This window comes from Musca autumnalis, unplaced genomic scaffold, assembly GCF_047663935.1.
Source record: "Musca autumnalis isolate F117 unplaced genomic scaffold, ASM4766393v1 scaffold_5, whole genome shotgun sequence".
In the NCBI taxonomy this organism is placed as follows: domain Eukaryota; kingdom Metazoa; phylum Arthropoda; class Insecta; order Diptera; family Muscidae; genus Musca; species Musca autumnalis.
The window spans coordinates 29508523-29534964 of record NW_027412088.1 but is presented as its reverse complement, the minus strand read 5'-3'; the positions used below and the strand labels follow the sequence as shown (position 1 = coordinate 29534964).

Genomic DNA, 26442 nt, shown 5'->3' with positions numbered 1-26442 from the left:
GGTCTTCTATAGAAAATAGAAGACTTCTTGAGGTCTTCTATAGACAACAGAAGACCTCTTAAGGTCTTCTATAGACAACACAAGACCTCTTGAGGTCTTCTATAGACAACAGAAGACCTCTTGAGGTCTTCTATAGAAACAGCAGACGTCTTGAGGTCTTCTATAGACAACAGAAGACCTCTTTTGGTCTTCTATAGACAACAGAAAACCTCTTGAGGTCTTCTATAGACTACAGAAGACCTCTTTATGTCTTCCATAGACAACAGAATACCTCTTGGGGTCTTCTATAGACAACAGAAGACCTCTTGAGGTCTTCTATAGACAACATAAGACCTCTTGAGGTCTTCTATAGACAACAGAAGACCTCTTTTGGTCTTCTATAGACAACAGAAAACCTCTTGAGGTCTTCTATAGACTACAGAAGACCTCTTTATGTCTTCCATAGACAACAGAATACATCTTGGGGTCTTCCATAGACAACAGAAGACCTCTTGAGGTGTTCTATAGACAACAGAGGACCTCTTGATGTCTTCTATAGACCAAAGAAGACCCCTTGAAGACTTTTATAGACAACAGAAGACCTCCTGGGGTCTTCTACAAGCAACAGAAGACATCTTCAAGCCTTCTATAGACAGGGACCTATGTAGAGAACGGAAGACCTCTAGAGGTGTTCTATAGACAACAGAAGAAGACTTGAGGTCGTCTGTAGACAACAGAAGACCTTTTGAGATCTTCTACAGACAACAGAAGACCTCTTGAGGTTTTCTATATTCAAAGGAGAAACTTTTTGAGGACTTCTACACACAAGAGAAGACCTCTTGGGGTCTTCTGTACACAACTGAATACCTCTTGTAGTCTCATCATAAAGTCTTTTATAGACAGAAAAAGATATCTTAAGGTCTTCTATGCACAACAGAAGACCTCTTCAGGTCTTCTATAGACCACAGAAGACTCCTTGAAGACTTCTATACACAACAGAAGACCTCCTGAAGTCTTATATAATAATCGGAAGATCTCTTCAGAACACCTTTTATGTCCTCCATAGACAACAGAAGATATCATTAGGTCTTCTACAAACAACAGAAGACCTCTTCAAGCCTTCTATAGCCAAGGCCTTCTGTAGAGAACGGTAGACGTCTTGAGATCTTCTATGGACAACAGAAGACTTCTTGAACAGGAGTCCTTTTTAAGGTATCCTGTAAATAACAGAAGACCTTTTGGGGTTTTTTATAGAAAGACGACCGCTTGAGGCCTTTTATAGACAACAGAAGGTCTCTTGGGGTTTTTTGTAGGCAGAAGACCTCTTGAAGTCCTTTACAGACAGCAGAAGACCTCTTGTGGCCTTCTTTAGGGTATATAAGACCTCTTGGGGTCTTCTGTAGACAACACCTCATAATGTCTTCTTATTAAGAGAAAATCGTTTATGTCCTCCATGGATAAGAGAAGACTTCTTGATATCTTCAATAGAGAACAGAATAACTCTTGAGGTCTTCTTAGACAACAGAAGACCTTTTGAGGTCGTCTATAGGCAGCAGAAGACCGCTTGAGGTCTTCCATAGACAACAGAAGATCTCTTGAGGTTCTCTAGAGATAACTGACGACCTCTTTAGGCCTTGTATAAACAACAGAAGACCTCTTGAGGATTTATTTAGACTACAGAATAACTCATAAGGTCTTCTATGGGCACAGAAAACCTCTTGAGGTATTCTATTAACAACAGAATACCTCTTGATGTCTTCTATAGAAAACAGAGGACCTCTTAATGTCTTCTATAGATAACAGAAAATCTCTTGATGTCTTCTATAGACAACAAAAGACCTCATGAGTATTCTATAGCAACAGAAGACCTCTAGAATTCTTCTAAAGACAACAGAAGACCTCTTGGGGTGTTCTGTAGACAGCAGAAAAGCTTTTGAGTCTTCCATAGACAACAGAAGACCTGTTCAGGTCTTTTATACACAACAAAAGACCTCTTGAGGACTTCTTTAGACAACAGAAGACCTCCTGAAGTCTTATATAATAATCGGAAGATCTCTTCAGGATACCTTTTATGTCCTCCATAAATAACAGAAGACCTCTTGTAGTATTTTATAGTTTACCGACTACAGAGGTCCTTTTCGGGTTTTCTATAGACAACTAAGACATCTTGATGTAATTTATCGACAACTGAAGATCTCCTAAGGTGTTTTAACGACAACGGAAGACCTATTCAAGTCTTCTATAGGCAACAGAATACCTCTTGAGGTCATAAGCGGTTAGAGGGCAAGGTTATATGTCTATCGGTAAGACCGATTGATAGTTTATAAATTATTTCGTGTTTATAAAGAAGATGCCGTACTTAAACTATTCTCAACTTTGCTACTCACTGCGCCAAAGGCTGCCGCCTCAGACAGATGCAGGCAGAACTAGCTTCGCAATTGAAACGAGCTATTTTTGCTATTATTAACAAGCTGAACAGAGAATGATGAACATGACATTTGAAAAGAAGAACAAAAAAATAATATTTCATTCGTAAATAGAAATATTTGTCGATGATGGCAATATGACAGATACTTTGAAAGCGGCATAACGATCGACATGCAGTCGACCAGACATAGTGACAGACAAACAGTGAGAGACGACAATTACATTCAGCAAATTAAAAAATCTAAAGAAAGAAACTGACTATCATCACTAAGTAAAGTATGTCTGTCTGACTGTCTGATAGATAGTTGAACATTCATTGTTGGTGTTGTTGTTGCTGGTCGTTTTTATTGTTGTAGAATGCAAACATGTCTATCTAATGAATATAATTATATATTTGAACGGGTTTCCCTCCAACCCCTATATGGAACCCCTCCTCCATAACACATGTGCATGTAGCTCCACCAAACACTCCCTCCCCTGCAAATGGTACCCCTTTTCGATTGTGGGTAGTTAAAAAAAGTTGAAAGAAGAGATACTGCCAAACAAAACAAAGAAAAAAAAAACTAAAATTAAAAGATACATAAAAACAACTATAACTACAAAAAAACAACAAACCGCACCACTAAATGATGACTGACGCCTTCACTTTGATCTACGAGTAAAGTACTCGCAGTTCGTCATACAAAAAAAAAAACGCCAAAACCTAATCGTCTGGACGGACAGACTGGCGTTCAAATAAACGTATGAGTAGATTGAATGGATGGAGGTATATGGATATGTATGTATGTATGAATATGCTTAGATAGATAGATGGATGGACGACGAACATACAGACGGACAATATATTGGACATGCATGTTTTCAGTAATGAATACAAAGAGACAACTACAACAGTAACACCATCATCCAAACAACATCAGCAACACTTTGTATTTGTGCTTAGTTAGATACAAAACAGTCAATGTGAAATAAAGACAAAAACAACAACAACAATGATAAAATGTGAGGGTTGAGAAGCGAAGAAGGTTTTTAACGAATCCAAAGATACCCTATTTGGTCCACTGCTAGAGATCTTTTATACGAACGCCTTTATGAGTTAAAAACCTTCTAAACCTTTCCATGGGTCTTTTAAGAAATGATGGTCTTCTAAAGGTTTTCTGTGGCAAGAAGGCATTCTGTGGAGAAGTTCTTCTCTCCTATAAGACTGTGGCCTCCTAAAGGTCTTCTGTAGGAAGACGACCTGCTAAAGTGCTGCTATACGAAGAATACTTCTAAATGTCTCCTATTAAAAGAAGACCTAATAAATATTTTCAATTAGAGAGTGACAACTTCTGAAGATGTTTTATGAGTAGAAAATCTACTTAAGATCTTCTATGAGATGGAAGATCATCATCTATAGGGAACAAAAGACCTCTTGAGGCCACTTTTAGACGAGGCCTCTTATAGCTAACAGAAACCTCTTTAGAAGACCTCTTGGGGTCTTCATTAGACAACAAAAAGACCTCTTGAGGTCTTCCATAGACAACAAAAAGACCTCTTGAGGTCTTCCATAGTCAACAAAAGACCTCTTGAGGTCTTCTATAGACAACAGAAGACTTCTTGAGGTCTTCTATAGACAAGACTGTTGAGGTCTTCTATAGACAACAGAAGACCTCTTGAGGTGTTCTATAGACAACAGAAGTCCTATTTAGGTCTTCTATAGACAACAGAAGTCCTCTTGAGGCCTTCTATAGACAACAGAAGACCTCTTGAGGTCTTCTATAGACAACAGAAGACCTCTTGAGGTCTTCTATAGACAACAGAAGACTGTTGAGGTCTTCTTAAGACAAAAGAAGACATCTTGAGGTCTTCTATAGACAACAGAAAAGAGAAGATGTCAGAAGACCTCTTGAGGTCTTCTATAGACAACAGAAGGATTCTTGAGGTCTTCTATAGACAACAGAGAAAAGAAGATCTCTTGAGGTCTTCTACAAACAACAGAAGACCTCTTGAGGTCTTCCATAGACAACAAAAGACCTCTTGAGGTATTCCATAGACAACAAAAGACCTCTTGAGGTCTTCTATAGACAACAGAAGACTTCTTGAGGTCTTCTATAGACAACAGAAGACTGTTGAGGTCTTCTATAGACAACAGAAGACCTCTTGAGGTCTTCTATAGACAACAAAAGTACTCTTTAGGTCTTCTATAGACAACAGAAGTCCTCTTGAGGTCTTCTATAGACAACAGAAGACCTCTTGAGGTCTTCTATAGACAACAGAAGATCTCTTGAGGTCTTCTATACACAACAGAAGACCTCTTGAGGTCTTCTATAGACAACAGAAGACCTCTTGAGGTCTTCTCTAGACAACAGAAGCCTGTTGAGGTCTTCTATAGAGAACAGAAGACTGTAAGGGTCTTCTATAGACAACAGAAGACCTCTTGAGGTCTTCTATAGACAACAGATGACTGTTGAGGTCTTCTTAAGACAAAAAGAAGACATCTTGAGGTCTTCTATAGACAACTGAGAAAAGAAGATCTCTTGAGGTCTTCTACAGACAACAGAAGACCTCCTGAGATCTTCTAAAGACAACAGAAGACATCTGGTGTTATTCTATAGACAACAAAATACCTCTTGAGATCTTCTATAGACAACAAAATACCTCTTGAGATCTTCTATAGACAACAGAAGACCTCTGGTGTTCTTCTATAGACAACAGAAGACATCTTGAGGTCTTCTATGGACAACAGAAGGATTCTTGAGGTCTTCTATAGACAACAAAAGACCTCTTGAGGTCTTCTATAGACAACAGATGACTTCTTGAGGTCTTCTATGGACAACAGAAGACGTCTTGAGGTCTTCTATAGACAACAGATGACTTCTTGAGGTCTTCTATGGACAACAGAAGACCTCTTGAGGTCTTCTATAGACAACAGAAGACTTCTTGAGGTCTTCTATAGACAACGGAATACCTCTTGAGGTCTTCTATAGACAACAGAAGACTTCTTGAGGTCTTCTATAGACAACGGAATTCCTCTTGAGATCTTCTATAGACAACAGAAGACCTCTGGTGTTATTCTATAGACAACAAAATACCTCTTGAGATCTTCTATAGACAACAAAATACCTCTTGAGGTCTTCAATAGACAACAGAAGACCTCTTGAGGTGAACAGAAGACATCTTGAGGTCTTCTATAGACAACAAAAGACCTCTTGAGGTCTTCTATAGACAACAGAAGACCTCTTGAGGTCTTCAATAGACAACAGAAGACCTCTTGAGGTCTTCTATAGAAAACAGAAGACATCTTGAGGTCTTCTATGGACAACAGAAGGATTCTTGAGGTCTTCTATAGACAACAAAATACCTCTTGAGGTCTTCTATAGACAACAGATGACTTCTTGAGGTCTTCTATGGACAACAGAAGACCTCTTGAGGTCTTCTATAGACAACAGATGACTTCTTGAGGTCTTCTATGGACAACAGAAGACCTCTTGAGGTCTTCTATAGACAACAGAAGACTTCTTGAGGTCTTCTATAGACAACGGAATACCTCTTGAGGTCTTCTATAGACAACAGAAGACTTCTTGAGGTCTTTTATAGACAAAAGAAGACCTCTTGAGGTCTTCTATAGACAACAGAAGACATCTTGAGGTCTTCTATGGACAACAGAAGACCTCTTGAGGTCTTCTATAGACAACGGAAGACTTCTTGAGGTCTTCTATAGACAACAGAAGACCTCTTGAGGTCTTCTATAGAAAACAGAAGACTTCTTGAGGTCTTCTATAGACAACGGAAGACCTCTTGAGGTCTTCTATAGACAACAGAAGACTTCTTGAGGTCTTCTATAGACAAAAGAAGACCTCTTGAGGTCTTCTATAGACAACAGAAGACCTCTTGAGGTCTTCTATAGAAAACAGAAGACATCTTGAGGTCTTCTATAGACAACAGAAGACCTCTTGAGGTCTTATATAGACAACAGAAGACTTCTTGAGGTCTTCTATAGACAACAGAAGACTTCTTGAGGTTTTCTATAGACAACAGAAGACTTCTTGAGGTCTTCTATAGACAACAGAAGACTTCTTGAGGTCTTCTAAAGACAACAGAGAAAAGAAGATCTCTTGAGGTCTTCTACAGACAACAGAAGACCTCTTGAGGTCTTCTATAGACAACAGAAGAATTGTTGAGGTCTTCTATAGACAACAGAGAAAAAAAGATCTCTTGAGGTCTTCTACAAACAACAGAAGACCTCCTGAGGTCTTCTATAGACAACAGAAGACCTCTTGAGGTCTTCTATAGACAACAGAAGACTTCTTGAGGTCTTCTATAGACAACAGAGGACTTCTTGATGTCTTATATAGACAACAGAAGTCTTCTTGAGGTCTTCTATAGACAACAATAGACCTCTTGAGGTCTTCTATAGACAACAAAAGACCTCTTGAGGTCTTGTATAGGCAACAAAAGACCTCTGGAGGTCTTCTATAGACAACAAAAGACCTCTTGAGGTCTTCTATAGACAACAGAAGACCTCTTGAGGTCTTCTATAGACAACAGATGACTTCTTGAGGTCTTCTATAGAGAACGGAAGACCTCTTGAGGTCTTCTATGGACAACAGAAGGATTCTTGAGGTCTTCTATGGACAACAGAAGGATTCTTGAGGTCTTCTATAGACAACAGAAGACTTCTTCAGGTCTTCTATAGACAACAAAAGACCTCTTGAGGTCTTCTATAGACAACAGAGGGACTCTTGAGGTCTTCTACAGGCAAAAAAAGACATCTTGAGGTCTTCTGTAGACAACAAAAGACCTATTGAGGTTTTCTATAGGTAAAAGAAGACCGCTTGAATTCTTCTATAGACAACAGGAGACCTCTTGAAGTTTTCAATAGACAACAGAAGACCTCTTGAGGTCTTCTATAGACAATAGAAGACCTCTTGGAGTCTTCTATAGACAACAGAAGAATTCTTGCGGTCTTCTGTAGACAACAGAAGGCCTCTTGAGGTCTTCTATAAACAGAAGAATTCTTGAGGTCTTCAATAGACAACAGAAGACCTCTTGGGGTCATCTATAGATAACATAAGAATTCTTGAGGTCTTATATAGACAACAAAAGACCTCTTGAGTTCTTCTATAGACAAAAGAAAACCTCTTGAGGTCTTCTAAAGACAACAAAAGGCTTCGTGAGGTTTTCTATAGACAACAGAAGACTTCTTCAGGTCTTCTATAGACAACAGAAGACTTCTTGAGGTCTTCTATACACAACAGAAGACTTCTTGAGGTCTTCTATAGGCAACAAAAGACCACTTGAGATCTTCTATATACAACAAAACACGTCTTGAGGTCTTCTATGGACAACAGAATACCTCTTGAGGTCTTCTTTGGACAACAGAATACATCTTGAGGTCTTCTGTAGACAACAAAAGACCTATTGAGGTCTTCTATAGACAACAGAAGACCTCTTGAGGCCTTCTATAGAAAACAGAAGACTTCTTGAGGTCTTCTATAGACAACAAAAGATCTCTTGAGGTCTTCTATAGACAACAGAAGAATTCTTGCTGTGTTTTATAGATAACAGAAGACCTCTTGAAGTCTTCTATAAACAAAAGAACTCCTCTTGAGGTTTTTTATAGAAAACAAAACACCTCTTAAGGTCTTCCGTAATAAACAGCACACGTCTTTAGGTGTTCTGTAGACAACAGAAGACCTCTTGAGGTCTTCTATAGACAACAAAAGACCGCTTGAATTCTTCTATAGACAACAGGAGACCTCTTGAAGTTTTCAATAGACAACAGAAGACCTCTTGAGGTCTTCTATAGACAATAGAAGACCTCTTGGAGTCTTCTATAGACAACAGAAGAATTCTTGCGGTCTTCTGTAGACAACAGAAGGCCTCTTGAGGTCTTCTATAAACAGAAGAATTCTTGAGGTCTTCAATAGACAACAGAAGACCTCTTGGGGTCATCTATAGATAACAGAAGAATTCTTGAGGTCTTATATAGACAACAAAAGACCTCTTGAGTTCTTCTATAGACAAAAGAAAACCTCTTGAGGTCTTCTAAAGACAACAAAAGGCTTCGTGAGGTTTTCTATAGACAACAGAAGACTTCTTCAGGTCTTCTATAGACAACAGAAGACTTCTTGAGGTCTTCTATACACAACAGAAGACTTCTTGAGGTCTTCTATAGGCAACAAAAGACCACTTGAGATCTTCTATATACAACAAAACACGTCTTGAGGTCTTCTATGGACAACAGAATACCTCTTGAGGTCTTCTTTGGACAACAGAATACATCTTGAGGTCTTCTGTAGACAACAAAAGACCTATTGAGGTCTTCTATAGACAACAGAAGACCTCTTGAGGCCTTCTATAGAAAACAGAAGACTTCTTGAGGTCTTCTATAGACAACAAAAGATCTCTTGAGGTCTTCTATAGACAACAGAAGAATTCTTGCTGTGTTTTATAGATAACAGAAGACCTCTTGAAGTCTTCTATAAACAAAAGAACTCCTCTTGAGGTTTTTTATAGAAAACAAAACACCTCTTAAGGTCTTCCGTAATAAACAGCACACGTCTTTAGGTGTTCTATAGACAACAGAAGACCTCTTGAGGTCTTCTATAGACAACAAAAGACCTCTTGAGGTCTTCTATAGACAACAGGAGAATTCTTGCGGTGTTGTGTAGATAACAGAAGGCATCTTTGTCTTTTATAAACAAACGAACTCCTCTTGAGGGGTTCTATAGAAAACGAAACACCTCTTAAGGTCTTCCGTAACAAACAGAATACGTCTTTATATCTTTTCTAGACAACAGAAGGTCTCTTAGGATTTCATTGAAGACCTCTCGAGGTCTTCTACAGACAACATACGGTTCTTTCGTATTTATATAGACGACGGAAGCCTATGTAAGGGCCTGAGGTCCTGAGGAAGCACCATTAGGGTCTTCTATAAACATAATCTAATTCGTGCACCATCTGGCCTTTGTGTGACATTGATATTTACACCAAAACGTATGTTCATATGTATGTGCATATTTGTGTATCCAGTGAAATATTCTCCATATTTTTAAACCTAGACTTTCAAACTGTCAAGTTCACTTTTCCTATACAGTATTGAACTTAAACTAGCACCCCGTCAACTGTAGTGGCTGCAGTGTCATAAAATTTTAAAGCTCTCGTTTTATAAACAAATTCTAGACAATTAGTCAAACGCTTGCATTTCAAGGTTTTCCAGTTTTTTTCTGTTGTTTGTTTTTTTCTCATTTCGATTAGAAACGTTTTTGTTTTACAATTTTAAACTTTGAACATTTCAGAAAATATTGAATGTTAGTTCGAACGTTCGTTCGTTTGGTTGGTTGCATGCATTTGCATTGGTATGCGAGAATTAGCAGAACAAAGACAATTTTTCAAATACATTCGCATCAAAGCACCTGGTGCTAGTGGTGGAGGTAAGGTGACCAGGTGAAGTGTGCACTGAGTGTGAATCTATGAAAAAACTATACAAAGCCATGGCTTTGTAATGCACCAAATGGCAATAGAATGGCAAGGTAGCACGAGCAACAAAATAAAACTAGAATGAATAATTGAAGGAAATATTTACATATATCGACGAATGGGTTAATAATTATTCCAATTATGATGATGGGTCAAGGGATGTGGGGATGTGTGTAGACGATGGGGAATGCGTGAAAATTGCTGTTGTATATAATATTTATGAGTAATTGCAATTTGACGGGATAAATAACATTTTCGCTTAGAAAATTGGACATTATGGTCGTTGGGGGATTTGTGTTGCATATCAAACTAGGCCTAGGACGTTTGAGAATTAGGTAATTACAGAACTGTTTTCTATTTCCACATCAAAAACGTACATTTAGTTACACCAAGTACAAGATTTTAAGTGAAGGATATTTATATGGATGGACAAATTCTCACAGAAACTTGTGGATCAGTTATACTCAGAAGACTGCTAAAGATATATTGTCCTCTTTGGTGTCAAAAAAATCTTTAAAAAATCCACGCTTGTTGTCCCTTTTGGTGTCAACAAAAAATCTTTAAAAAATCCACGCTTGTTGTCCCTTTTGGTGTCAACGAAAAATCTTTAAAAAATCCACGCTTGTTGTCCCTTTTGGTGTCAACAAAAAATCTTTAAAAAATCCACGCTTGTTGTCCCCTTTGGTGTCAACAAAAAATCTTTAAAAAATCCACGCCTGTTGTCTCTTTTGGTGTCAACAAAAAATCTTTAAAAAATCCACGCCTGTTGTCTCCTTTGGTGTCAACAAAAAATCTTTAAAAAATCCACGCCTGTTGTCCCCTTTGGTGTCTAGAAAAAATCTTTAAAAAATCCACGCCTGTTGTCCCCTTTGGTGTCTAGAAAAAATCTTTAAAAAATCCACGCCTGTTGTCCCCTTTGGTGTCTAGAAAAAATCTTTAAAAAATCCAAGCCTGTTGTCCCATTTGGTGTCTAGAAAAAATCTTTAAAAAATCCACGCCTGTTGTCCCCTTTGGTGTCTAGAAAAAATCTTTAAAAAATCCACGCCTGTTGTCCCCTTTGGTGTCAACAAAAAATCTTTAAAAAATCCACGCCTGTTGTCTCCTTTGGTGTCAACAAAAAATCTTTAAAAAATCCACGCCTGTTGTCTCCGTTGGTGTCAACAAAAAATCTTTAAAAAATCCACGCCTGTTGTCTCCTTTGGTGTCAACAAAAATCTTTAAAAAATCCACGCCTGTTGTCTCCTTTGGTGTCAACAAAAAATCTTTAAAAAATCCACGCCTGTTGTCTCCTTTGGTGTCAACAAAAAATCTTTAAAAAATCCACGCCTGTTGTCTCCTTTGGTGTCAACAAAAAATCTTTAAAAAATCCACGCCTGTTGTCTCCTTTGGTGTCAACAAAAAATCTTTAAAAAATCCACGCCTGTTGTCTCCTTTGGTGTCAACAAAAAATCTTTAAAAAATCCACGCCTGTTGTCTCCTTTGGTGTCAACAAAAAATCTTTAAAAAATCCACGCCTGTTGTCTCCTTTGGTGTCAACAAAAAATCTTTAAAAAATCCACGCCTGTTGTCTCCTTTGGTGTCAACAAAAAATCTTTAAAAAATCCACGCCTGTTGTCTCCTTTGGTGTCAACAAAAAATCTTTAAAAAATCCACGCCTGTTGTCTCCTTTGGTGTCAACAAAAAATCTTTAAAAAATCCACGCCTGTTGTCTCCTTTGGTGTCAACAAAAAATCTTTAAAAAATCCACGCCTGTTGTCTCCTTTGGTGTCAACAAAAAATCTTTAAAAAATCCACGCCTGTTGTCTCCTTTGGTGTCAACAAAAAATCTTTAAAAAATCCACGCCTGTTGTCTCCTTTGGTGTCAACAAAAAATCTTTAAAAAATCCACGCCTGTTGTCTCCTTTGGTGTCAACAAAAAATCTTTAAAAAATCCACGCCTGTTGTCTCCTTTGGTGTCAACAAAAAATCTTTAAAAAATCCACGCCTGTTGTCTCCTTTGGTGTCAACAAAAAATCTTTAAAAAATCCACGCCTGTTGTCTCCTTTGGTGTCAACAAAAAATCTTTAAAAAATCCACGCCTGTTGTCTCCTTTGGTGTCAACAAAAAATCTTTAAAAAATCCACGCCTGTTGTCTCCTTTGGTGTCAACAAAAAATCTTTAAAAAATCCACGCCTGTTGTCTCCTTTGGTGTCAACAAAAAATCTTTAAAAAATCCACGCCTGTTGTCTCCTTTGGTGTCAACAAAAAATCTTTAAAAAATCCACGCCTGTTGTCTCCTTTGGTGTCAACAAAAAATCTTTAAAAAATCCACGCCTGTTGTCTCCTTTGGTGTCAACAAAAAATCTTTAAAAAATCCACGCCTGTTGTCTCCTTTGGTGTCAACAAAAAATCTTTAAAAAATCCACGCCTGTTGTCTCCTTTGGTGTCAACAAAAAATCTTTAAAAAATCCACGCCTGTTGTCTCCTTTGGTGTCAACAAAAAATCTTTAAAAAATCCACGCCTGTTGTCTCCTTTGGTGTCAACAAAAAATCTTTAAAAAATCCACGCCTGTTGTCTCCTTTGGTGTCAACAAAAAATCTTTAAAAAATCCACGCCTGTTGTCTCCTTTGGTGTCAACAAAAAATCTTTAAAAAATCCACGCCTGTTGTCTCCTTTGGTGTCAACAAAAAATCTTTAAAAAATCCACGCCTGTTGTCTCCTTTGGTGTCAACAAAAAATCTTTAAAAAATCCACGCCTGTTGTCTCCTTTGGTGTCAACAAAAAATCTTTAAAAAATCCACGCCTGTTGTCTCCTTTGGTGTCAACAAAAAATCTTTAAAAAATCCACGCCTGTTGTCTCCTTTGGTGTCAACAAAAAATCTTTAAAAAATCCACGCCTGTTGTCTCCTTTGGTGTCAACAAAAAATCTTTAAAAAATCCACGCCTGTTGTCTCCTTTGGTGTCAACAAAAAATCTTTAAAAAATCCACGCCTGTTGTCCCCTTTGGTGTCTAGAAAAAATCTTTAAAAAATCCACGCCTGTTGTCCCCTTTGGTGTCTAGAAAAAGTCTTTAAAAAATCCACGCCTGTTGTCCCCTTTGGTGTCTAGAAAAAATCTTTAAAAAAGCCACGCCTGTTGTCCCCTTTGGTGTCTAGAAAAAATCTTTAAAAAATCCACGCCTGTTGTCCCCTTTGGTGTCTAGAAAAAGTCTTTAAAAAATCCACGCCTGTTGTCCCCTTTGGTGTCTAGAAAAGGTCTTTAAAAAATCCACGCCTGTTGTCCCCTTTGGTGTCTAGAAAAAATCTTTAAAAAATCCACGCCTGTTGTCCCCTTTGGTGTCTAGAAAAAATCTTTAAAAAATCCACGCCTGTTGTCCCCTTTGGTGTCTAGAAAAAATCTTTAAAAAATCCACGCCTGTTGTCCCCTTTGGTGTCTAGAAAAAATCTTTAAAAAATCCACGCCTGTTGTCCCCTTTGGTGTCTAGAAAAATCTTTAAAAAATCCACGCCTGTTGTCCCCTTTGGTGTCTAGAAAAAATCTTTAAAAAATCCACGCCTGTTGTCCCCTTTGGTGTCTAGAAAAAATCTTTAAAAAATCCACGCCTGTTGTCCCCTTTGGTGTCTAGAAAAATCTTTAAAAAATCCACGCCTGTTGTGTCCTTTGGTGTCAACAAAAAATCTTTAAAAAATCCACGCCTGTTGTCTCCTTTGGTTTTTGGACTAAGTTTAACATTATACATTCCTGTACGTAACGTCAATATGAAACAAAATTTGTTTGTGTTATAAAATTGCATAACTTTTTTTATGAAAAATCCATGTAATTACCTCTTAAACTAATTGGAGATCTAATTTATTATGTCCTCTATTTGTTGGTCTCCGATGAAAATCTAATTTGGCACCATTTTCTAACATACCCCCAACTACCCTTGTATTTTTTTCTAATATTTCATTTATATTCGCAACGTTGTTTGGCAATTTTTGTTCGTATTTGGGTTTCTCTTTACAAATTTTTGCGAGACATGATGATTAGAAGTTGTGATATGAATTATGGAACTGGGCCAACAGCAGTAGAGGTGCGTTAACGTCGTCGTCATTTTTGTTTTTACAGATTAGGTTGCTGATTTGCTTGGTTCTCTTCTCTTTTTGTTGTTGTTTTATTTCGTGTTTTTTGGGTTGGTTGGGAATTTTTCCATATGACCCAGTATCGAATTTGGTATGTTAAAGTTCTGCTCATGAATAATTTAGAATTATACCAAAACAAAAATTGGCGCGTAAAAAGTTCTTTGGATAAGCATATTTGTTGTATGAAACATACAAACATATGTATATACGTTCGTATGTCCATGGAGATGTTGGTGGCAAGAACATGCGTATATGCATACATATAAATATGTACATATGTAAGCATCACATATTTTTATATGGATGGAATTGTGGTTGAATATTTAGGTTATATTCGGATAGGGTCATTAATACTTAATTTAGTAATTTTACATTAAACCCAAAGCGAAATGTTGTTGTATCGAAGAGCTTGTACTGGCATGATGAAGTTTACCAAAACCAAAAAAAGGTATACGCTCAACACGATAAATCAGTAGTAATTGGGATGGGACTCTCTCAACCCATGGGTATTAGCTTTCATACAAAAATAAATTATTTATTTTCCATTTCTGTGCATTTGAGTAGAGACATTTTATTACATTTAAAATTGTATCAGGTATGTACTAATAATTTTTAAAAAATCCATGCCCATTGGCCCCGTTTGGTATCACCCAAAAATCTGTAAAAAAATCCACGCACATTGTCCCATTTGGTATCACCCAAAAATCTTTAAAAAATCCACGCCCATTGTCTCCTTTGGTATCACCTAAAAATCTTAAAAAAATCCACGCCCTTTGTCCCCTTTGGTGTCACCCAAAAATCTGTAAAAAAATCCACGCACATTGTCCCATTTGGTATCACCCAAAAATCTTTAAAAAATCCACGCCCATTGTCTCCTTTGGTATCACCTAAAAATCTTAAAAAAATCCACGCCCTTTGTCCCCTTTGGTGTCACCCAAAAATCTTTAAAAAATCCACGCCTTTTGTCTCCATTGGTGTCACCCAAAAATCTTAAAAAAATCCACGCCTATTGTCCCCTTTGGTGTCACCTAAAAATCTTAAAAAAATCCACGCCTATTTCCACTTTGGTGTCACCCAAAAATCTTTAAAAAATCCACGCCTATTTCCACTTTGGTGTCACCAAAAAATCTTTAAAAAATCCACGCCTATTTCCACTTTGGTGTCACCCAAAAATCTTTAAAAAATCCACGCCTATTTCCACTTTGGTGTCACCCAAAAATCTTTAAAAAATCCACGACTATTTCCACTTTGCTTACTTACTTAGCTGGCCCATTACAGAACATTTGTTCTATAGGCCGAACTAAGAAGAGATCTCCATTCCTCTCTATTTGTTGTTTTGCACTCTGGAATACCGCGCCTTGTCATCTCATCATCCACTTGTTTGCGCCATCTATTCCTTGGCCTGCCAATTCTGCGTGCACCGCCATGTGGCATGTATTCATACGCCTTTTTAGCGGGTTCATCATCGCTCATTCTTATGATATGGCCTAGCCAACGCAATCGCTGCATCTCGATACGTTTTACAATATTGATGTCGTTGTATAGCAGATACAGCTCGTGGTTCATGCGACGTCGATATTCACCGTCAACGCAGATTGGTCCGTAGATCTTTCGAAGAATTTTTCTCTCAAACACACCAAGCACTGCCATGTCTGCTTGCGCAAGTACCCAGGCTTCGGAGCCATACATCAGCACGGGTAGTATCAGTGTTTTGTAGAGCGTTATTTTTGTTTGACGAGATGTGGCTTTGTTTTTAAACTGCTTACTTAATCCAAAGTAGCATCTGTTGGCCAATACAATTCTTCTTTTTATTTCACAACTGATGTCGTTTGTTGTGTTGACGGAGGTGCCGAGGTAGACGAAGTCTTTTACTACCTCAATATTATAGGAACCAACTTCCACAGTCGGTCCGAGCTCAATGGACGCATTGCGCGTCGACACCATCAACTTGGTCTTCTCACCGTTTACCGCCAGACCCACTTTAGCAGATTCTCCTTCGACCTTTATAAAGGTATCAGTTACTTCTTTTACTGATCGACCCATGATGTCTATATCATCAGCATAAGCAAGTAACATGTGACTATTGGTGTAGATTGTGCCACTTCTTTTGACGTTTGCCTCTCGTATAACCTTTTCTAGCAGGATGTTGAAGAGGTCACACGAAAGGCTGTCTCCTTGTCTGAAACCTCTTTTGGTACCAAACTCTTCGGAGAGGTTCTTTCCTATTTTAACTGAGGACCTCGTGTCAGTTAAAGTCATTTTACAAAGCCGGATGAGCTTTGCGGGAATACCAAATTCAGACATGGCTTGGAATACCTTTGAGCGCAGCGGACTGTCGAAGGCTGCTTTATAATCGACAAAAAGGTGGTAGGTGTCGATCTGCATCTCTTGGGTCTTCTCCAGGATTTGCCGCAGGGTAAATATCTGGTCAATGGTGGACTTGCCAGGTCTAAAGCCGCATTGGTATGGTCCAATAATCTCGTTGACCATTGGCTTTAGTCGTTCGCACAATATCCCTGACACGATCTTGTAGGCAATAGGGAGTAGACTTATGCCCCTATAGTTAGAGCATACAGTCTTATCTCCCTTCTTGTGGACGGGGCACAGGATACTCAGGTTCCAATCGTCGGGTACTCGTTCTTCCTGCCAGATGGTGCTAACTAGCTGATGAATACACCTTATCAGCGTGTCGCCTCCGGTTTTGAACAGCTCGGCTGGTAAGCCATCGGCCCCTGCTGCCTTATTATTCTTCAGCCGATTTATTGCTGTCTTTACCTCATCTTGGCTGGGCGGTATACATTCAATACCATCTTCTGGGATTGGGACTGTGGTATCTTCGTAGTCTTCGCTGCTATTGGATACCAACAGATTTGAAAAATGTTCTTTCCATATCCTGAGTACACTATCTGTATCAGTTACCAAATTACCTTGCTGGTCTCTACAGGAGGATGTGCCTGTACCAAAGCCATCAGTTTGATGCTTGACTCTTTGGTAGAATTTTCGGACTTCATTCTGGCTCCTGTACATCTCGATTTTTTCACACTCCCGCTTTTCCATCTCTCTCTTTTTCCTGCGGAAAAGACGTTTCTCCTCTCTCCTTTTCTCCCTGTATCTCTCTCGTGCGCTACGCGTTGCTACGGATTGTAAAGTAGCCTTATATGCCGCATTTTTCTCTTCGGTGGCAGCACGACACTCCTCATCATACCATGGATTCCTTGATGGAGGTCTCTGGTATCCAAGTATGGATTTTGCGGCTGTTTGCATGGAGTGGGCAATGCTTTGCCATTGCGCTGATATGTTATCGGGATGAGGAGGGCTTTGATTAAGCAATTGGGCTAGTTGAGTGGAATATGCTGTGGCTATCTGTTGTGATTGCAGCTTACCGATGTCTAACTTTCGTGTTGTGTCTGTTCGTACTTTGTTTGCTACGTTTAAGCGGGTGCGTACCTTTGCTGCAACAAGGTAGTGGTCCGAATCAATGTTTGTGCCTCGGAACGATCGTACATCCAACACGCTCGATGAATGTCTTCCATCTATCACAACATGATCAATTTGATTTCTTGTTTTCTGATCTGGAGACAGCCAGGTGCCCTTATGAATATCGAGATGATTAAATCTGGTACTGCTAACTACCATGTTTTTTGCAGCTGCAAAGTCTATCAGCCTCATACCATTGTCAGATGTTTCACTGTGGAGACTGAATTTCCCAACTGTTGGGCCAAAGATATTCTCCTTTCCAATTTTGGCATTAAAATCGCCTAGAATGATTTTAATGTCATGGGCAGGGCAACGGTCATATGTTTCTTCTAAGCGCTCGTAAAATATATCTTTGGTCTGTTCATCCTTCTCTTCAGTGGGAGCATGAGCGCAAATAAAGCTGATGTTGAAGAATTTAGCTTTTATTCGAATTGCAGCAAGTCTTTCATTCACTGGAGTGAAGCTGGATACAAGATGTTTTAGTCTCCGACTAACTACGAATCCACACCAAACTCATGCTTTACGTCATGGCAGCTATAATACAGTGCGTCACCTTTAGGTGTTGTTGTGACGCCTTTCCCAATCCATCGTATTTCCTGTATGGCAGTAATATCGGTCTTGTACTTTTCAAGTACGTCTGCCAATGCGAAGACTGCACCTTCTCTATAAAGAGTGCGAACATTCCAGGTGCAGATTCGCAGATCATGGTCCTTAAAACGTTTGCGGGGTTCGTCAACTTTAGAGGGGTTTGTTTTTCTTTTCTTTTCACCCAAAAATCTTTAAAAAATCCACGCCTATTTCCACTTTGGTGTCACCCAAAAATCTTTAAAAAATCCACGCCTATTTCCACTTTGGTGTCACCCAAAAATCTTTAAAAAATCCACGCCTATTTCCACTTTGGTGTCACCCAAAAATCTTTAAAAAATCCACGCCTATTTCCACTTTGGTGTCACCCAAAAATCTTTAAAAAATCCACGCCTATTTCCACTTTGGTGTCACCCAAAAATCTTTAAAAAATCCACGCCTATTTCCACTTTGGTGTCACCCAAAAATCTTTAAAAAATCCACGCCTATTTCCACTTTGGTGTCACCCAAAAATCTTTAAAAAATCCACGCCTATTTCCACTTTGGTGTCACCCAAAAATCTTTAAAAAATCCACGCCTATTTCCACTTTGGTGTCACCCAAAAATCTTTAAAAAATCCACGCCTATTTCCACTTTGGTGTCACCCAAAAATCTTTAAAAAATCCACGCCTATTTCCACTTTGGTGTCACCCAAAAATCTTTAAAAAATCCACGCCTATTTCCACTTTGGTGTCACCCAAAAATCTTTAAAAAATCCACGCCTATTTCCACTTTGGTGTCACCCAAAAATCTTTAAAAAATCCACGCCTATTTCCACTTTGGTGTCACCCAAAAATCTTTAAAAAATCCACGCCTATTTCCACTTTGGTGTCACCCAAAAATCTTTAAAAAATCCACGCCTATTTCCACTTTGGTGTCACCCAAAAATCTTTAAAAAATCCACGCCTATTTCCACTTTGGTGTCACCCAAAAATCTTTAAAAAATCCACGCCTATTTCCACTTTGGTGTCACCCAAAAATCTTTAAAAAATCCACGCCTATTTCCACTTTGGTGTCACCCAAAAATCTTTAAAAAATCCACGCCTATTTCCACTTTGGTGTCACCCAAAAATCTTTAAAAAATCCACGCCTATTTCCACTTTGGTGTCACCCAAAAATCTTTAAAAAATCCACGCCTATTTCCACTTTGGTGTCACCCAAAAATCTTTAAAAAATCCACGCCTATTTCCACTTTGGTGTCACCCAAAAATCTTTAAAAAATCCACGCCTATTTCCACTTTGGTGTCACCCAAAAATCTTTAAAAATCCACGCCTATTTCCACTTTGGTGTCACCCAAAAATCTTTAAAAAATCCACGCCTATTTCCACTTTGGTGTCACCCAAAAATCTTTAAAAAATCCACGCCTATTTCCACTTTGGTGTCACCCAAAAATCTTTAAAAAATCCACGCCTATTTCCACTTTGGTGTCACCCAAAAATCTTTAAAAAATCCACGCCTATTTCCACTTTGGTGTCACCCAAAAATCTTTAAAAAATCCACGCCTATTTCCACTTTGGTGTCACCCAAAAATCTTTAAAAAATCCACGCCTATTTCCACTTTGGTGTTACCCAAAAATCTTTAAAAAATCCACGCCTATTTCCACTTTGGTGTCACCCAAAAATCTTTAAAAAATCCACGCCTATTTCCACTTTGGTGTCACCCAAAAATCTTTAAAAAATCCACGCCTATTTCCACTTTGGTGTCACCCAAAAATCTTTAAAAAATCCACGCCTATTTCCACTTTGGTGTCACCCAAAAATCTTTAAAAAATCCACGCCTATTTCCACTTTGGTGTCACCCAAAAATCTTTAAAAAATCCACGCCTATTTCCACTTTGGTGTCACCCAAAAATCTTTAAAAAATCCACGCCTATTTCCACTTTGGTGTCACCCAAAAATCTTTAAAAAATCCACGCCTATTTCCACTTTGGTGTCACCCAAAAATCTTTAAAAAATCCACGCCTATTTCCACTTTGGTGTCACCCAAAAATCTTTAAAAAATCCACGCCTATTTCCACTTTGGTGTCACCAAAAAAATCTTTATAAAAATCCACGCCAATTGTCCAATTTGGTGTCACCCAAAAATCTTAAAAAAACCACGCCTATTGTCCGCTTTGGTGTCACCCAAAAATTTTAAAAAAATCTACTGTCCCCTTCGGTATCACCCAAAAATCTTTAAAAACTCAACGCCTATTGTCCCCTTCGGTATCACCCAAAAATCTTTAAAAACTCAACGCCTATTGTCCCCTTCGGTATCACCCAAAAATCTTTAAAAACTCAACGCCTATTGTCCCCTTCGGTGTCACCCAAAAATCTTTAAAAACTCAACGCCTATTGTCCCCTTCGGTGTCACCCAAAAATCTTTAAAAACTCAACGCCTATTGTTTCCTTCGGTGTCACCCAAAAATCTTTAAAAACTCCACGCCTATTGTCCCATTTGGTGTCACTCAAAAATCTTTAAAAAATCCACGCCTATTGTCTTATTTGGTGTCGCTCAAAAATATTTAAAAAATCCACGCCTATTGTCCCATTTGGTGTCAACTAAAAATCTTTAAAAAAGCCACTCCTATTGTCCCATTTGGTGTCAACTAAAAATCTTTAAAAAAAGCCACGCCTATTGTCCCATTTGGTGTCACTCAAAAATCTTTAAAAAATCCACGCCTATTGTCCCATTTGGTGTCAACTAAAAATCTTTAAAAAAGCCACGCCCATTGTCCCATTTGGTGTCAACTAAAAATCTTTAAAAAAGCCACGCCTATTGTCCCATTTGGTGACAAATAAAAATCTTTAAAAATCCACGCCTATTGTGCCCTTTGGTTTCACCCAAAAATCTTAAAAAAATCTTCGCCCATTATCCCCTTTGGTTTTACTTTAAAATCTTTAAAAAATCCACGCCTATTGTCCCCTCTGGTGTCACCCAAACATCTTTAAAAAATCGACGCCCATTGCCGCCTTGGTGTCTCCCAAAAATCTTTAAAAAATCCACGCCAATTGTCCCATTTGGTGTCAAAAGATTTTTAAAAAAAGAATAATAAAATTGAGGTGACTCCATTCAAAAATTCCCCTTCCTCCAAGACTTATTTAATTCCCACCTTTCCATGACAGTCGTAACGTTTCTGTTAATTTCAAGTTTGAAAATAACGCACATTTGCTTTTTTGTCTTGAGTTCTTCTGTTTTCTGTAGTTCTGGAATCACACACAGTTAGTCATTAGAAATGTCGAACGGAATAATTTGGAGGGAATGAATTGGGATTGTGTCAGCAGGCCAACAATAAACATCGGCACACAAACCCGTTTTACATGGAAAGCTGAGTACGTTGTTGCTGGCTGCCCTGTCGCCGTTTGGTTTTGTTTGTTTACCATTCTGAGCACGCCAGCAAACAAACGAACGAGTTTTCTTTGGTGCTGTTTTTTTATGGTGGAGACGTTGGGAGATGTTTGGGGCTAAAGTTGGTAGCTTTGAAGCGCAACGAAAACCACTCTTAAGATAATGACTACACACAACAACAACAATATGACAACACTCACTCACTCCTCCAGTAACATAAAAAATGGGGGAAATTTATTTCCAGTCATAAAGAACTGGGAAACATAACAGCAAACCATGGGTTGAGGAGGGAAAACGGGGGCCTTCATATATCCAGAGTACAAGTGGTTCAGGTAAGTAGTGGTTGGGTTGGTTGGCCATTCCGACTATTTGACTGGCTTGTCTGCCTTTGGTTAAAATTGTTCTCGTTGGGTTATATTCTTCGTATTCTGCTTCTCCTTCATCAAACATATGATGAAGTGCTGAGGTAACTCCAATGAATACTTCACTTTATGGCGATGCTAATGATGACAACGATCATTATCATCTTTGTCAGCAAACTCCACCAGACTAAAATGTTGTTTGTTAACACAAATTCAACTTCATCATCGCCACTAGAACCAGATAAACCATCTGTAACCAGTTTCCAGATACTTTCTGGGTTTCAAATTGTCATCGTTGCTGCTGCTCCCATTGACGTTGTTATTAAGAAGTTGTTCATGTCAAGCAAGCAGGAAAAAAGAGGTTTTCAAAATCTAACTCTTGTAACATTACTTACGCATCTCATGTGTATTACAGTATTTTAGAAGTAACCTAAGAGGACAAAAGGCATGGATTTTTTAGAAAATGTTAGAGGCCACGAAGTGGATTTTTCAATGGAGATAATAGGCGTGGATTTTTAAAAGCCACCAAAGGACACAATGGGTGAGGATTTTTTTATACAATTTTTGAAACCACCAATGGGGGCAATGGGCGGGGATTTTTCAAAGATTTTTTGAAGCCACCAAAGGGGACAATAGGCGTGGATTTTTTAAAGATTTTTTCAAGCCACCAAAGGGGACAATAGGCGTGGATTTTTTTAAACCACCAAAGGGGAAAATAGACGTGGATTTTTTAAAGATTTTTTTAAACCACCAAAGGGGATAATAGACGTGGATTTTTTAAAGATTTTTTACGCCACCAAAGGTTTTTTAAAGCCACCAAAGGGCACAATAGGCGTGGATTTTTTAAAGATTTTTTAAAGCCACCAAAGGGCACAATAGGCGTGGATTTTTTAAAGATTTTTTAAAGCCACCAAAGGGCACAATAGGCGTGGATTTTTTAAAGATTTTTTAAAGCCACCAAAGGGCACAATAGGCGTGGATTTTTTAAAGATTTTTTAAAGCCACCAAAGGGCACAATAGGCGTGGATTTTTTAAAGATTTTTTAAAGCCACCAAAGGGCACAATAGGCGTGGATTTTTTAAAGATTTTTTAAAGCCACCAAAGGGCACAATAGGCGTGGATTTTTTAAAGATTTTTTAAAGCCACCAAAGGGCACAATAGGCGTGGATTTTTTAAAGATTTTTTAAAGCCACCAAAGGGCACAATAGGCGTGGATTTTTTAAAGATTTTTTAAAGCCACCAAAGGGCACAATAGGCGTGGATTTTTTAAAGATTTTTTAAAGCCACCAAAGGGCACAATAGGCGTGGATTTTTTAAAGATTTTTTAAAGCCACCAAAGGGCACAATAGGCGTGGATTTTTTAAAGATTTTTTAAAGCCACCAAAGGGCACAATAGGCGTGGATTTTTTAAAGATTTTTTAAAGCCACCAAAGGGCACAATAGGCGTGGATTTTTTAAAGATTTTTTAAAGCCACCAAAGGGCACAATAGGCGTGGATTTTTTAAAGATTTTTTAAAGCCACCAAAGGGCACAATAGGCGTGGATTTTTTAAAGATTTTTTAAAGCCACCAAAGGGCACAATAGGCGTGGATTTTTTAAAGATTTTTTAAAGCCACCAAAGGGCACAATAGGCGTGGATTTTTTAAAGATTTTTTAAAGCCACCAAAGGGCACAATAGGCGTGGATTTTTTAAAGATTTTTTAAAGCCACCAAAGGGCACAATAGGCGTGGATTTTTTAAAGATTTTTTAAAGCCACCAAAGGGCACAATAGGCGTGGATTTTTTAAAGATTTTTTAAAGCCACCAAAGGGCACAATAGGCGTGGATTTTTTAAAGATTTTTTAAAGCCACCAAAGGGCACAATAGGCGTGGATTTTTTAAAGATTTTTTAAAGCCACCAAAGGGCACAATAGGCGTGGATTTTTTAAAGATTTTTTAAAGCCACCAAAGGGCACAATAGGCGTGGATTTTTTAAAGATTTTTTAAAGCCACCAAAGGGCACAATAGGCGTGGATTTTTTAAAGATTTTTTAAAGCCACCAAAGGGCACAATAGGCGTGGATTTTTTAAAGATTTTTTAAAGCCACCAAAGGGCACAATAGGCGTGGATTTTTTAAAGATTTTTTAAAGCCACCAAAGGGCACAATAGGCGTGGATTTTTTAAAGATTTTTTAAAGCCACCAAAGGGCACAATAGGCGTGGATTTTTTAAAGATTTTTTAAAGCCACCAAAGGGCACAATAGGCGTGGATTTTTTAAAGATTTTTTAAAGCCACCAAAGGGCACAATAGGCGTGGATTTTTTAAAGATTTTTTAAAGCCACCAAAGGGCACAATAGGCGTGGATTTTTTAAAGATTTTTTAAAGCCACCAAAGGGCACAATAGGCGTGGATTTTTTAAAGATTTTTTAAAGCCACCAAAGGGCACAATAGGCGTGGATTTTTTAAAGATTTTTTAAAGCCACCAAAGGGCACAATAGGCGTGGATTTTTTAAAGATTTTTTAAAGCCACCAAAGGGCACAATAGGCGTGGATTTTTTAAAGATTTTTTAAAGCCACCAAAGGGCACAATAGGCGTGGATTTTTTAAAGATTTTTTAAAGCCACCAAAGGGCACAATAGGCGTGGATTTTTTAAAGATTTTTTAAAGCCACCAAAGGGCACAATAGGCGTGGATTTTTTAAAGATTTTTTAAAGCCACCAAAGGGCACAATAGGCGTGGATTTTTTAAAGATTTTTTAAAGCCACCAAAGGGCACAATAGGCGTGGATTTTTTAAAGATTTTTTAAAGCCACCAAAGGGCACAATAGGCGTGGATTTTTTAAAGATTTTTTAAAGCCACCAAAGGGCACAATAGGAGTGGATTTTTTAAAGATTTTTTAAAGCCACCAAAGGGCACAATAGGCGTGGATTTTTTAAAGATTTTTTAAAGCCACCAAAGGGGACAATAGGCGTGGATTTTTTAAAGATTTTTTGAAGCCACCAAAGGGGACAATAGGCGTGGATTTTTTAAAGATTTTTTGAAGCCACCAAAGGGGACAATAGGCGTGGATTTTTTAAAGATTTTTTGAAGCCACCAAAGGGGACAATATGCGTGGATTTTTTAAAGATTTTTTGAAGTCACCAAAGGGGACAATAGGCGTGGATTTTTTAAAGATTTTTTGAAGCCACCAAAGGGGACAATAGGCGTGGATTTTTTAAAGATTTTTTGAAGCCACCAAAGGGGACAATAGGCGTGGATTTTTTAAAGATTTTTTGAAGCCACCAAAGGGGACAATAGGCGTGGATTTTTTAAAGATTTTTTGAAGCCACCAAAGGGGACAATAGGCGTGGATTTTTTAAAGATTTTTTGAAGCCACCAAAGGGGACAATAGGCGTGGATTTTTTAAAGATTTTTTGAAGCCACCAAAGGGGACAATAGGCGTGGATTTTTTAAAGATTTTTTTAAGCCACCAAAGGGGACAATAGGCGTGGATTTTTTAAAGATTTTTTGAAGCCACCAAAGGGGACAATAGGCGTGGATTTTTTAAAGATTTTTTGAAGCCACCAAAGGGACAATAGGCGTGGATTTTTTAAAGATTTTTTGAAGCCACCGAAGGGGACAATAGGCGTGGATTTTTTAAAGATTTTTTGAAGCCACCAAAGGGGACAATAGGCGTGGATTTTTTAAAGATTTTTGAAGCCACCAAAGGGGACAATAGGCGTGGATTTTTTAAAGATCTTTTGAAGCCACCAAAGGGGACAATAGGCGTGGATTTTTTAAAGATTTTTTGAAGCCACCAAAGGGGACAATAGGCGTGGATTTTGTAAAGATTTTTTGAAGCCACCAAAGGGGACAATAGGCGTGGATTTTTTAAAGATTTTTTGAAGCCACCAAAGGGGACAATAGGCGTGGATTTTTTAAAGATTTTTTGAAGCCACCAAAGGGGACAATAGGCGTAGATTTTTTAAAGATTTTTTGAAGCCACCAAAGGGGACAATAGGCGTGGATTTTTTAAAGATTTTTTGAAGCCACCAAAGGGGACAATAGGCGTAGATTTTTTAAAGATTTTTTGAAGCCACCAAAGGGGACAATAGGCGTGGATTTTTTAAAGATTTTTTGAAGCCACCAAAGGGGACAATAGGCGTGGATTTTTTAAAGATTTTTTGAAGCCACCAAAGGGGACAATAGGCGTGGATTTTTTAAAGATTTTTTGAAGCCACCAAAGGGGACAATAGGCGTAGATTTTTTAAAGATTTTTTGAAGCCACCAAAGGGGACAATAGGCGTGGATTTTTTAAAGATTTTTTGAAGCCACCAAAGGGGACAATAGGCGTGGATTTTTTAAAGATTTTTTGAAGCCACCAAAGGGGACAATAGGCGTGGATTTTTTAAAGATTTTTTGAAGCCACCAAAGGGGACAATAGGCGTGGATTTTTTAAAGATTTTTTGAAGCCACCGAAGGGGACAATAGGCGTGGATTTTTTAAAGATTTTTTGAAGCCACCAAAGGGGACAATAGGCGTGGATTTTTTAAAGATTTTTTGAAGCCACCAAAGGGGACAATAGGCGTGGATTTTTTAAAGATTTTTTGAAGCCACCAAAGGGGACAATAGGCGTGGATTTTTTAAAGATTTTTTGAAGCCACCAAAGGGGACAATAGGCGTGGATTTTTTAAAGATTTTTTGAAGCCACCAAAGGGGACA

At 38.3% G+C, this 26442-nt stretch overlaps 1 protein-coding gene across 2 annotated transcripts in view; it reads right to left on the bottom strand.

The window, feature by feature from the left end:
- LOC141406407 (uncharacterized) overlaps positions 1 to 26442 on the bottom strand; it is a 122364-nt gene that overhangs the window by 62616 nt on the left and 33306 nt on the right. The window contains exon 1 of one of the 2 annotated variants that reach the window (XM_073991769.1): positions 2367 to 2436. The exons of the other annotated variant lie outside the window; for it this stretch is intronic. The gene's annotated coding sequence lies outside the window, so the exon portion shown is untranslated. Of the gene's footprint in view, positions 1 to 2366; positions 2437 to 26442 lie in introns of those variants that run through there. 2 annotated transcript variants of the gene reach the window in all.